The sequence below is a fragment of the Felis catus genome, chromosome C2, assembly GCF_018350175.1.
Source record: "Felis catus isolate Fca126 chromosome C2, F.catus_Fca126_mat1.0, whole genome shotgun sequence".
Classification (NCBI taxonomy): domain Eukaryota; kingdom Metazoa; phylum Chordata; class Mammalia; order Carnivora; family Felidae; genus Felis; species Felis catus.
The window spans coordinates 59,239,201-59,251,825 of NC_058376.1; the positions used below are offsets into that span (position 1 = coordinate 59,239,201).

Sequence of the window (12,625 nt, forward strand, 5' to 3'; positions counted from 1 at the left end):
GACATTCCTTGAAACCATAAGCACTCCCTCATGCCTTCATGTAGCCACCAGATATGTGTCTGGCTAATGTCTAAAGACCCTTTGTGCTCTCGTTCCTTGCTTTGATACTCTTTGATACTTCTATCTAAATGAAAACTGTGTGCAATCTGCTGCGGCTGCTGCTGTTCTTGCTGGCAGAGAGAGCACTGCACGTACGCTCAACCTAAGTATCTGAGAATTTTTTCTTCAGAGTGCAGCAACAAGTAGCGCCTGAAAGGGACCAAGAGAATCTACTGGCTCCAGGCTGTGTACCTCACCTCTCAAGCCCAAAAACAGGAAAGGATATCTGCGCATTCAGGTAGGAACGACTGGCACTTGATGTCCACGAGGAGACTAGAAAAACATGCCTAATCTTTTCTGTTCCAATCAGGCGTGCAGAATCCCTTGTCTTCAGGTTTCTTTTGCTCTCACTGTTCCTCCTTCCTAATACACTCCGGTTACTCTAGCTGTATGTGTGGCTTCTCCCTCATTCATTTCCTGAGTTAATGACTATGATGATTAGGACCAACTGTCTCTGGTCAGTCTACCTCGGGAAGGAGACTTAAGGAATATTCCAAAGCAGCTGTCGAAATTCCTTTTGTTTCAGGGAAATTCAGTCTTCTCTGACCGACAAGGACTGCCCATTTCCACTTGTTGGTGGGAAAAAAAAAAAAAAAAAAAATCTGCCGTCTCTTCATCTGTCCAAACTGACAGGCTTTAAAACTGGGAGACCTCCTTCTCTGTCCTCTGGGCTTTTATCCACCACCAGCCTTCCTGGCTGCACCTCACCTCTTCTCCTTTCCCCTCCCCCTCCTCCCATTTCTGTACCACTTTCGGTGCAGGCAGTGTTTTCCATGTCCCTGGCTCAGCTCCTCCTCCTCCCCTCACTGTCAAGGAGCAAAGAGCACCCCCTTAGACTTACATGGCCCAATTCAGATTTCCTCACTGATACCCTAGGTAGAAATTGACAATGGTGAACAGATTGCTTAACTTTTAAATGGACCCAGACAAAATATATTTGGTATTTAAAATAATTTTAAGTTTATTGGTTTAATCAAGATAAACATGTCTTTAAAGTTATCAACATCAAATATAAAACTTTTCTAACTAAGTTTACTAAAGGTCAAATAAGCTCACGTTATGTCTGTTGCAATTTGTTAACAAAAAGACAACTCAAAATAATGGCTACTTCTGTCTCAAAAGTTTTCATGGGTAATTGTTAAGATAGCTTTCAAGTTTTGGTAACCTAAAACTTTAAAGTTTTGTCTGGATAATAAATTAAAATTAAAATAATTGGACATTTAGGCCATTTCCAAATCACATGGAATGCTAAAGAATTGCTTACTAAAAACAGGCTTGTGCTTTTGGCTTCTTATTACAAAAAAACTAAGGATATTTAAATCTGTCAAAAAAACCATACTTCATGCTTAATTAATTCATAAATTTGCCACCTTAAATTTTCTGATATAACAGGGGTGCCTGGGTGGCTCAGTCGTTTAAGCATCCTATTTTGTCTCAGGTCATGATCACATGGCTCATGGGTTTGAGCCCCCTTTGGGCTCTGTGCTGACAGCTCAGAGCCTGGAGCCTGCTTTGGATTCTGTGTCTCTCTCTCTCTCTGCCCCTCTCCTGCTCACTCTCTCTCTCTCTCTCTCCAAAAATAAATAAACATTAAAAAATTCTGATATAGCAGACAGTTCACAGTTAATTACTACTTAATTTTCACTGGAGACTAAAGTTTTTAAGATTTAAAATTCTGCTAACTATAATTAAAACTGATGAAAATAAAAAAAAGTAACTCTATGTACAAAAGTAGGAGATATATAAAAAAAAGATATGAAGAATGGGAATACATTTTTGGTAAAGGTAAAAAAAAATAATAATTTTGTCCTAAATGAGACTGGTTGTTTGGAAAAAAATGGCTTGGGACAAAATCTAAATGCAAAGGAAAGTTATAAAAGGTTCACAAAGGGAAATCTTTGAAAAAAAATTTTATGTGTGGTTAGGACAGAGTAAGGTTAAAATAAATAGATTGTTAAAATACACCGATAAAAGATTAAAATTCTACTTTTCTCTCTATTCAAAAAACAGTTTTCTTGGATTATGGACCTGCTCTTGAGGGAAAAAAAAAATTGTAAACATAGGTCTTTTGTCTCTTTTGTCTGTCAAAAAAAACAAAGAAAGAAAGAAAGAAGCCAAAGCTTTATGTTTTGTCCTTATCAATCAGGTCTTTGATTACTTAGTCAAAACTTCTCAATGTTAAAAAAGACGGGTTTTGCTAATAACTATATAAACCTACATATTTGCCTTTAAAATCTCTTATTGCCACCTTGATTAAATAAATAATTATAATTTATAATAATTTAAGGGGCACCTGGGTGGCTCAGTTGGTTGGACAGCTGACTTCGGCTCAGGTCATAATCTCACAGCTCGTGATTTCAAGCCCCACGTCAGGCTCTGTGCTGACAGCTCGGAGCCTGGAGCCTGCTTCAGATTCTGTGTCTCCCTCTCTCTCTGCCCCTAACCCACTCTCATTATGTCTCCCTCTCTCTCAAAAATAAATAAACATTTTTTAAAATATTAAAATTTATAATAATTTTAATATAATATATAATATATTTAATATAATATATAACTCGATTTAATTTTATATAATAATATTATATATATAACACATAATATAATATAATTTAGGATATGCTTCATAACTGTCTATAATTTTAACAAACTTCCCAAAATTTAAATTGTAAATAAAATATTTTTGAACAATTGGGCCTTTTTATTTAATATGTTACTTAAAAAACCCTGTCAAACAAATAGTAATAGGTTGTATTACTTAGGTAAATACTATGACTGCTCAAACATATATATAAAATTCATAAAATATTTAGATATTTTAATACAAAGTCATCACTTAATATTCTGATTATCAAAATGTTATATGTTACAAAAATAACTAAATTTCCTTGTCAATTACATCATAATAAACTCTCATATCACATTATTAACCATGTCCATTTTTAAATCTCTTGTCAGTTATAATTATTGTTCTGATGCTCTTACAAAATATGTTTCATCTTCAAAAAAATTTATAAAAAAACTTTTAAGACAAATACAGGTATTTGGCATCTTTAAAATCATAAAAAAATAAATAAAATTTACAAAATAAAAAAACTACATTTAAACTAAACAAAAATAATAACATTAATAACATTTATAAATAAACAAAATAAGATTATAATTTTTATAACTCTTGTTAAAAATATTGCTTGTTCTCTAGTGTTTGCTCTTCCAAATTAAAAAAAATTATCTTAAGATATCTATGATATTATAAAAGTATAACAAAATATTCATTTATATACAAATTAAAACATTTAACTTGTCTCTTTACTTAAACCTTCTAAAATTCAAAAACTCTCAATAAATGTTCTTTCTTTCCTGACAAGTACAATTGTTTACATAAATCCAATAAGAATCTGTTTTCCTCATAATGAAACACCATTAAAAATACTCATTATTTTACCAAGGCTTTAACTAAAATATCATATTTAAAAATGATATGCAGAAACTCAAATATAACCAAAAAATTTAAAAAAACAAAAGTTAACTTTATAAAACATAAAGCCAATAAAGCCCCTTAAAAATCTTAGCTTAATACCTTACTTAAAAATTTGCAACAACCTTACCAGGTAACTAAACAATGTCACTTCTCATTCCTTTTATCACCAAAACACACACTCTCTATCCAAACAATTTTCTATTTCTCTCTCTCAGACAAAAAATGTCATTCGTTCCTGCCCAAAATATCAACGATTCTCTCCTACCTACTTGCCCCATGGAGTAAGTCCTCGGGACCTGACAGCCAATCAATTTTGGCAAGTGAATTTTACACACATACCATCTTTTGGTAAAACTCAATGGGTACATGTGTCTTATAGACACTTTTTCAAAATATATATGGGCTTCTGCCCAAAGAGAAAAACACACCTCACATGTTATTTCTCGTTTATTAAAATGTTTTGCAATGATGGATATACCTAAAAAGATCAAAACTAATAATACCCCAGCTTACACCTCACAACAATTACAACTCTTCTTACAACAATAAAATAAATACCACTCCACTAAAATTCCTTATAACCCACAAAATCAAGCCATCCTAAAACTTGCAAATGGCCTCCTAAAATTATTTTTATTAAAACAAAAAGGGGAAAATACCACCCCTAGGGACAAATTAATGAAAGCCCTATTCCCATTAAATCATTTACAATTAGGCAGAAATTTTCTCTCTGCAATGCTCATTTTCAAATGGAACAGGAACTCCCAAAACCCAAAGTATGGTATAGATGGGCCAACCTGGAAAGGTCCAATACAATTGTTAACCTGGGAGAGAGGTTGTGCTGCTGGGCCCTCTCCTCAGGGCCCTTTGTGGGTACCTACTCGGTTAATAAAACCACGAGGGACTCAGGAATCCAATACTAAACTTCAAACTGATGACAATGACCCCTCCCAGCGGGATGTCAAATCCAAAGAAGAGGAAAATTGATCATTCAGCCAACTGAGACATCTCTTGAGGGATGTTAAAAAATTAACCTCACAGCCTAAAGAGGTTCTAATCAACACGGGCATGCCTGTGATCCCTGAAAATACGTTCCTATCAGTCATCTCTGGCCTAATTGCCAACTCAGCTAAAGGAATACTCCTGCTAATGTGTCTGAATTCTTTACCTGTTGCTTCTACTCACCCACACTCTACTTTTACCTGCTGGGCTCATCTTCTTAGCCCTCCTATGTTTGATTTAGTCTCTTGGGAAGATCCTGAAATTCCTATCTCATCTAATGAGTCCTCTATTACCGTAGGATACTGGGTTCCCATTAACGCTGATGTTTCATCTAACTATCCAGCCCATAGGCTCCCAATAAATTGGGCTTTTTCTCACTTGGGCATCCCTCTATGTTTATTTTAGAATCCTAACACTCAAAATACTAACCAAAGTCGCTGTGTCCCTCTTCACAAACAATGGTATATGAACAGCATACTTAAAACACCAGAAGATGAATCTCAGGTAAGTACTATCAAATATCAGCATTTTGTTCTCACGATAGGAATAGAAGGAAACCTAACTGATGGAAAACAACAACCAAAACCTCTAATGCCAGTATGTACAAGACCCTGGCTAGAGATGGGGTCCTATGATGGCTTCTCATGGGACCTCTGCCGTTCTCGTAATTTTACCCAAATATCCCTATTGAACAATACAATCCTTAAAGACTGGGGACCCCATGAACTGATGGTGATAAAAAGTAGTAAAACTTGGGAAGGACATACCTGAAATTGGTCACTTCCTTTCCATTATGATACCTCTAAACCCATATGGAATCCTGGATTTGTGAGTCTGATACTTAGATACTCCACTAATGCCTATACCTCTATTAAAACTTTTTCTTGGAGGGTTGGCCTACCATTTATTCAAATAAAATTTAGACATGGTCCCATGACACTTATACACAGCAAATTTAACTGGTCCTATACCAGTAAAATCAATACTACTCTTTTTTTTTTTTTTCAACGTTTATTTATTTTTTGGGACAGAGAGAGACAGAGCATGAACGGGGGAGGGGCAGAGAGAGAGGGAGACACAGAATCGGAAACAGGCTCCAGGCTCTGAGCCATCAGCCCAGAGCCTGACGCGGGGCTCGAACTCACGGACCGCGAGATCGTGACCGGGCTGAAGTCGGACGCTTAACCGACTGCGCCACCCAGGCGCCCCAATACTACTCTTATATGTACCATAAGGCCATATGTTTTCTTACTTGCATCTATAGGTCCAAATCTTAATGAGACACACACTATTTTCATAGGAAACAAAACATGGGCAACCCCCTGTTGCTCTACTACAAACACATCACATTTACATACAACTTTTGTCTATACAGCCAAACGAAAGGCACAGCTCAGGTTGCCAGTCTAATTAAATCAGCCCTGGCAAGGGGGTCCCCATTGCAACAGCTTGTCCCTGCATTAAAAGAAAGAATGAGAAGCCAAAAGGTTTCTAGGCATTTTCTTGGCGGCTATTTTACCCATTACAGCACTTGCAGCAACAGCAGCTACAGTAGCCACCTCCTTAGCTATCTCCTTACAGACCACACCAAATAAATCAATATATGCAAAATACTACTTTAGATTTAGAAAATCAAGTAAGAATTGATCAACAAATCCTTGCCCAACCTCAGGCATTAGCAGCCTAGGTGTCCAGCCAGGAGAACATCAACAGGCATTATGAACCCAATCACAACTTGTATGTGACTCAGGTTTCACAACCTACTGTATCACTCCCACTTACTACAATGAGTCCTGGGATCAAATGCATAGACCTCTTGATCAGGCATTCGACTCACCCTTGAACTTCTCCATTAAAAACTTAAAAATCAGATTGCAAAACAGTTACAAGAGCTTCAATGAAAAAAGCCAATATGCCACAATTAACAGTCTCAATAATATTTCTCTTTTTTAAAAATTATTTTAATGTTCATTTATTTTTGTCAGAGAGAGAGAGAGAGAGACAGAGCATGAGTGGGGGAGGGGCAGAGAGAGAGGGAGACACAGAATCCGAAGCAGGCTCCAGGCTCTGAACTGTCAGCACAGAGCCCAACGCGGGACTCAAACTCACAGACCACGAGATCATGACCTGAGCCAAAGTCAAACGCTCAACTGACTGAGCCACCCAGGCACCCCTCTCAATGGTATTTCTAACTGCATCAACCCAAAAAACTGGTTCTCCTCGTTCAATCTACACTCCTGGTTTAACACTATTATAATATTGCTAATCATCTTGGTTCTCATTGCAGTCATCAACATGATGGTGTCTCTTTGCTCCCGTAACAAGTCACCCAAGGTATTCTTCACCAATACCCAGATGCTCACCGCTTCTGTGACAACGCCTTTTCCTGCTAATAAAAAGATAGAAGGGGGTAGATGGTGAGTTATTTTTAGAGAGTGTATTTGTAAGTCCTGAAGGGTGAATGAGGTAATTGCTGAAACATCAGCTATGTTCTGGTCTCAAGGCTGTCGAATGAGATAGCACTATGAGGACAGAGTCCCCTGATCCCCTGAAAGATACTTTAGATACAACACCTGCTGTACCTCCCTGACATTCCTTGAAACCACAAGCACTCCCTTCATGCCTTCGTGTAGCCACCAGATGTATGTCTGGCTAATGTCTAAAGACCCTTTGTGCTCTCTTTCCTTGCTTTGATATTCTTTGATACTTCTATCTAAATAAAAACTGTGTGCAGTCTGCTGTGGCTGCTGCTGTTCTCGCTGGCAGAGACAACCTTGTATGTCTGCTCACTCTAAGTGTCTGAGAACTTTTTCTTCAGTGTGTGTCTACCTTCACCCTTAACTAGACATATATGGAAATATGGAAGCCAGTGTTGCTCAGAATGTTTTGGAACTTCTTTGGGAGGATTGCAAGGAAAGACAGGGTGGATTCAAAAGTTTGCTTCCATCTGCTTAAGCCTGCCCTGATTTTAGCTACTTCCCTCATTTGTTCTACCTGTTCACACTTTGGGATAAGATTCCATTTCTTCTGAGGTGAGCTTGAAATCATTGACTTCAAATAGATAATGATTACTATATTCTTATGTTCTCTGATGCTCATTTTCTGAAACAAAATTTTCCCATATACTTTTCGCCTCTATTTTAAAATTTAAAAACCCCAAATAGAAAGTTAGGGTTTCCTTCTTAGCCTGTGAGCTAGAAATATTAGAAATATCAAAGGAGCAACAATAATCACACATTAATAAACATAGGGATCAAAAAATAAGAATTCAAGGAGACAATAAAGGTACAGACCAAAACACTGAAGGATTTGTCCTGTCACACAAGCTTAGTTTCACTCCATTCCAGGGCCCCCTGTGTTACCCTGGACTCGGCTGGACAACTAATCAGTGCACTATTGACATAGGGTAGATCAGAAGGTTTGCTGGATAATAAACAAATTTATCACTGCCACAAGGCAAAGCATTTTATGAGTGGATAAAGAGCGTCCTTATCACTTCTGAAAATATCTTTACTTTTTGCTAAAAATGTCACAGCATCAGACTTACCAGATACCACGGTATTGACAGAGATCAGTACCCTCAAAGCTGATATCCTCCCCAGAGTATGCATTTGGAGTGGTCAGCCACGGAGGAGCCACTGACAGGAAATATTGCTGAGTTTTGTTGAGTGATACAGAAAAAAAACCAACGCCTACAATTCATTGGTTCTTGCAGAGTGCTGAAGTGACAACATAAATTTTGTAGCAACTCATTTAGAAAGTAGTATTTGGGGAAGCATAAATTACACCTGGTAAAATGCACAAATCTTTAGTGGACAGCTTGATGAATTTTTACATGTGTATACACTCAGATGATCGCCTACAAAACCAAGGTAAGACCATTTCACTATTAAGAAGTTTCCTTCCTGTTCCTTCTCTGTCAATATCCCTTCCCCAGAAAGAAACACAATTCTGACTTCTATCACCACTTTGCCAGTTTTTGAACTCCATATAAATGAAATTCCACCATGTGAGGAATTCAACTCTACCTGCCATACATAAGCTTCTCAATACGGTTGTCACTGTCACCCTGAACCTGATTCTTCCCCAGGTGGCCAAGTATGACAGCCATCTTTCATTTCAAATTGTCACAGACAGTCTGCCTTTCCTCTCATCTATCTGAGTGTCATTGTGTTGTGTCCCACCATCAAAAAAAACCTTTCAATCTTATAAAACATTGGCACTTTGGGCAAGATTGCATGGCCACAACTGCTTACTCTTGCATAGCTTCTTGGGGGTCTGCTCTTGCCTTACTAATTTATTCCAAACCACCAGGAGAACAGCTTGGGAAGGAAGTGTTGCCTGTTGGTAAGCTTGTGCTTTAACTTGCAGCTTGTTGCTGTGTCTGCTGGTAGTTTCCATGTGTCTCCTTACCCAAATCTTCTTGGTGTTGGAAGATTAAGAAATAAAGAACGTTATTTCATAATAATAAAAGAGTAAGTTCATAAAGAAGACATAACATTCCTAAAAGTTTGTGCCCTTTATAACTGACCTTCAAAACTATACCTCCTCAACAATAGAAGTTGACAGAAAATCAACAAGTACATAGAAGATTTAAACACTATCAATCAACTCGAACTCATTAACGTTTGTTGAGCACTCCAAAAACAACAGAATATGCACTATTTTCAAGTACGTATGAAATATTTATGAAGTTAGTCCTCTACTAGAGTCACATATCATGTCTCAATACATTTAAAATATCTCAACTCATACACAATATGTTCTCTGACCACAGAGAGGTGAAATTAGAAATAAATTATGGAAATATATCTGGAAAATCCTCAAATATTTGGAAACTGAATAGCACTTTTCTAAATAATCCACAGGTCAAGAAGCAATCTAAAAAAGTTTATTAAGTATTTTGAACTAAATGGAAATGAAAAGCTTCACAAAAGAAAATTCTAAGCACATACAACCCCCTTAAACCAAGCATTTCAAAAAATATTCCCAATTATACACAAGTTTTTCTAAAATAATGAAAACAGAGGGATTACATCCTATCTTAGTCAGCTCAGGATACAATTACAAAATACCATAGATTGGATGGCTTAAGCAAGAGACATTTATTTCTCACAGTTGTAGAGGCTGGGAGGTCCAACATCAAGATGTTGGCCAATTTGGTTCTTGGTAAGATTGCCTCTTTCCTGACTTGTAGACAGCTACCTTTTCACTGTGTCCTTAGTGGTAGGGAGAGAGTTCTCTCTCTTCCTTTTTTTTTTTTAATAAGAACACTATTCATATCATGGAACCCTCAGAATCTCATCTAAACTTAATTACCACTCCAAACCCTGACCTCCTGATGCATCACATTGGGAGTTGAACTGAATTTCGAAAGGACACAAACATCAGTCCATAACCCTGTGCCAACTCATTCAATACCATTAGCATGACCCTGATACCCCATAAAGCAAGGGAAAATATTACTAGAGAACTACAGATCAGTATCTCTCACGAACATAGATGCAAAAATTCTAAGGAAAATTGTAGTAAATAGAATCTAACAATATATATTAAGGATGATACATTATGTCCAAGTGGGTTTTAATCAAGAATGCCAGCTGAATTTAATATTCAGAAAAAAATATTACCATGTCAAAAGCTAAAAAAGAAGAAAATTCTGATCATCTCAATTGGCACACAAAATATTTTTACAAAATCAAACATCTATTCCTATGTAAAACTCTGAGACCCTGATGAACATGAATACAAAAATTCTCAACAAAATACAAGCCAACTGGATCCAAGAATACATTAAAATAATTATTCACCACGATCAAGTGGGATTTATACCCGGGATGCAGGGCTGGTTCAATATCCACAAATCAATGTGCTACATCATGTTAATAAAAGAAAGAACCATATGATCCTCTCAATAGATGCAGAGAAAGCATTTGACAAAATACAGCATTCTTTCTTGAAAAAACCCTCAAAAAGAGTTATAAGGATTATACCTCAAGATCATAAAAGCCATATACGAAAGACCCACCACTAATACCTCACCCTCAATGGGGAGAAACTGAAAGCTTACCCCCTAAGGCCAGGAACACAACAAGATGTCCACTCTCACCACTGTGATTCAACATAGTGTTGGAAGTCTTAGCCTCAGCAATCAGACAATGGAAAGAAATAAAAGGCATCCAAATTGGCAAGGAGGAAGTCAAATCCACTCTTTGCAGATGATATGATACTCTAGGTATAAAACCCAAAAGATTTCACCAAAAAACTGCCAGAATTGATCCATGAATTCAGCAAAACCTCAGGATATAAAATTAATGCATAGATCAGTTGCATTTATGTACACTAATAATAAAGCAGCAGAAAGAGAAATCAAGGAATCGATTCCATTTACAATTGCACCAAAACCCATAAAATACCTAGGAATGAACCTAACCAAGAAAGCAAAATATCTACACACGGAAAACTATAGAAAATTTATGATGGAAATTGAATGACACAAAGAAATGGAAAAACATTCCATGCTCATGGTTAGGAAGAATAAATATTGTTAGAATGTTGGGGCACCTGGGTGGCGCAGTCGGTTAAGCGTCCGACTTCAGCCAGGTCACGATTTCACGGTCCATGAGTTCGAGCCCCGCATCGGGCTCTGGGCTGACGGCTCAGAGCCTGGAGCCTGTTTCCGATTCTGTGTCTCCCTCTCTCTCTGCCCCTCCCCCGTTCATGCTCTGTCTCACGCTGTCCCCAAAATAAATAAACGTTGAAAAAAAATATTAAAAAAAAAATATTGTTAGAATGTTGATACTACCCAAAGCAATCTACATATTCAATGCAATCCCTATCAAAATAACACCAGCATTTTTCACAGAGCTACAATGCATTTTTCATGTAGCTAGAACTTCTAATGCTAGAAGATGCATTACAATGCTGTAATCATCAAGACAGTATGGTACTGGCACAAAAACAGACACTTAGATCAATGGAACAGAATAGGAAACCCAGAAATGGACCCACAAACGTATGGCCAACTAATCTTTGGCAAAGCAGGAAAGAATATCCAATGGAATAAAGACAGTCTCTTCAGCAAATGGTGTTAGGAAAACTGGACAGCAACATGCAGAAGCATGAACCTGGACCACTTCCTTACACCATACACAAAAATAAGCTCAAAATGGATGAAATACCTAAACATAAGACAGGAAGCTATCAAAATCCTAGAGGAGAAAGCAGGCAAAAAGCTCTTTGACCTCAGCCACAACAACTTCTTACTCAACATGTCTCTGGAGGCAAGGGAAACAAAAGCAAAAATGAAGTATTGGGACCTCATCAAAATAAAAAAGCTTCTGGGGTGCCTGGGTGGCGCAGTCGGTTAAGCGTCTGACTTCAGCCAGGTCACGATCTCACGGTCCGTGAGTTCGAGCCCCGCGTCAGGCTCTGGGCTGATGGCTGGGAGCCTGGAGCCTGTTTCCGATTCTGTGTCTCCCTCTCTCTCTGCCCCTCCCCCGTTCATGCTCTGTCTCTCTCTGTCCCAAAAATAAATAAAAACATGGAAAAAAATTAAAAAATAAAATAAAATTTAAAAAAATTAAAAAAAATAAAAAAGCTTCTGCATAGCAAAGGAAACAATCAGCAAAACTAAAAGCAACTGACAGAATGAGAAGACATTTGCAAATGACATATCAGATAAAGGCTTAGGATCCAAAATCTATAAAGAACTTATCAAACTCAACACCCAAAACCCAAATAATCCAGTGAAGAAATGGGTAAAAGACACGAATAGACATTTTCCCACAGAAGGCATCCAGATGGCTAACAGACACATAAAAAAATGCTCAACATCACTCATCATCATGGAAATACAAAGCAAAACCATAATGAGATACCACCTCACACCTGTCAGAATGGCTAAAATCAACAATGCAGGAAACAACAGATGATGGCAAATCAGACGCGGAGAACGAGGAACACTTTTGCACTGATGGTAGGATAGAAACTGGTGCAGCCATTTGGGAAAACAGTGTGGAGATTCCTCAAAAAACTAAAATTAGA

General features: G+C 37.4%; 1 long non-coding RNA gene across 1 annotated transcript in view; it reads left to right on the forward strand.

Annotated features, from left to right (window-relative positions):
• LOC109503442 overlaps positions 1–12,625 on the forward strand; it is a 23,224-nt gene continuing 10,599 nt past the window's right edge. Inside the window, exons 1-2 of the long non-coding RNA XR_002162413.3 lie at positions 1–337; positions 6,867–6,996. This is a non-coding gene — a long non-coding RNA (uncharacterized LOC109503442). The remainder of the gene's footprint in view (positions 338–6,866; positions 6,997–12,625) is intronic.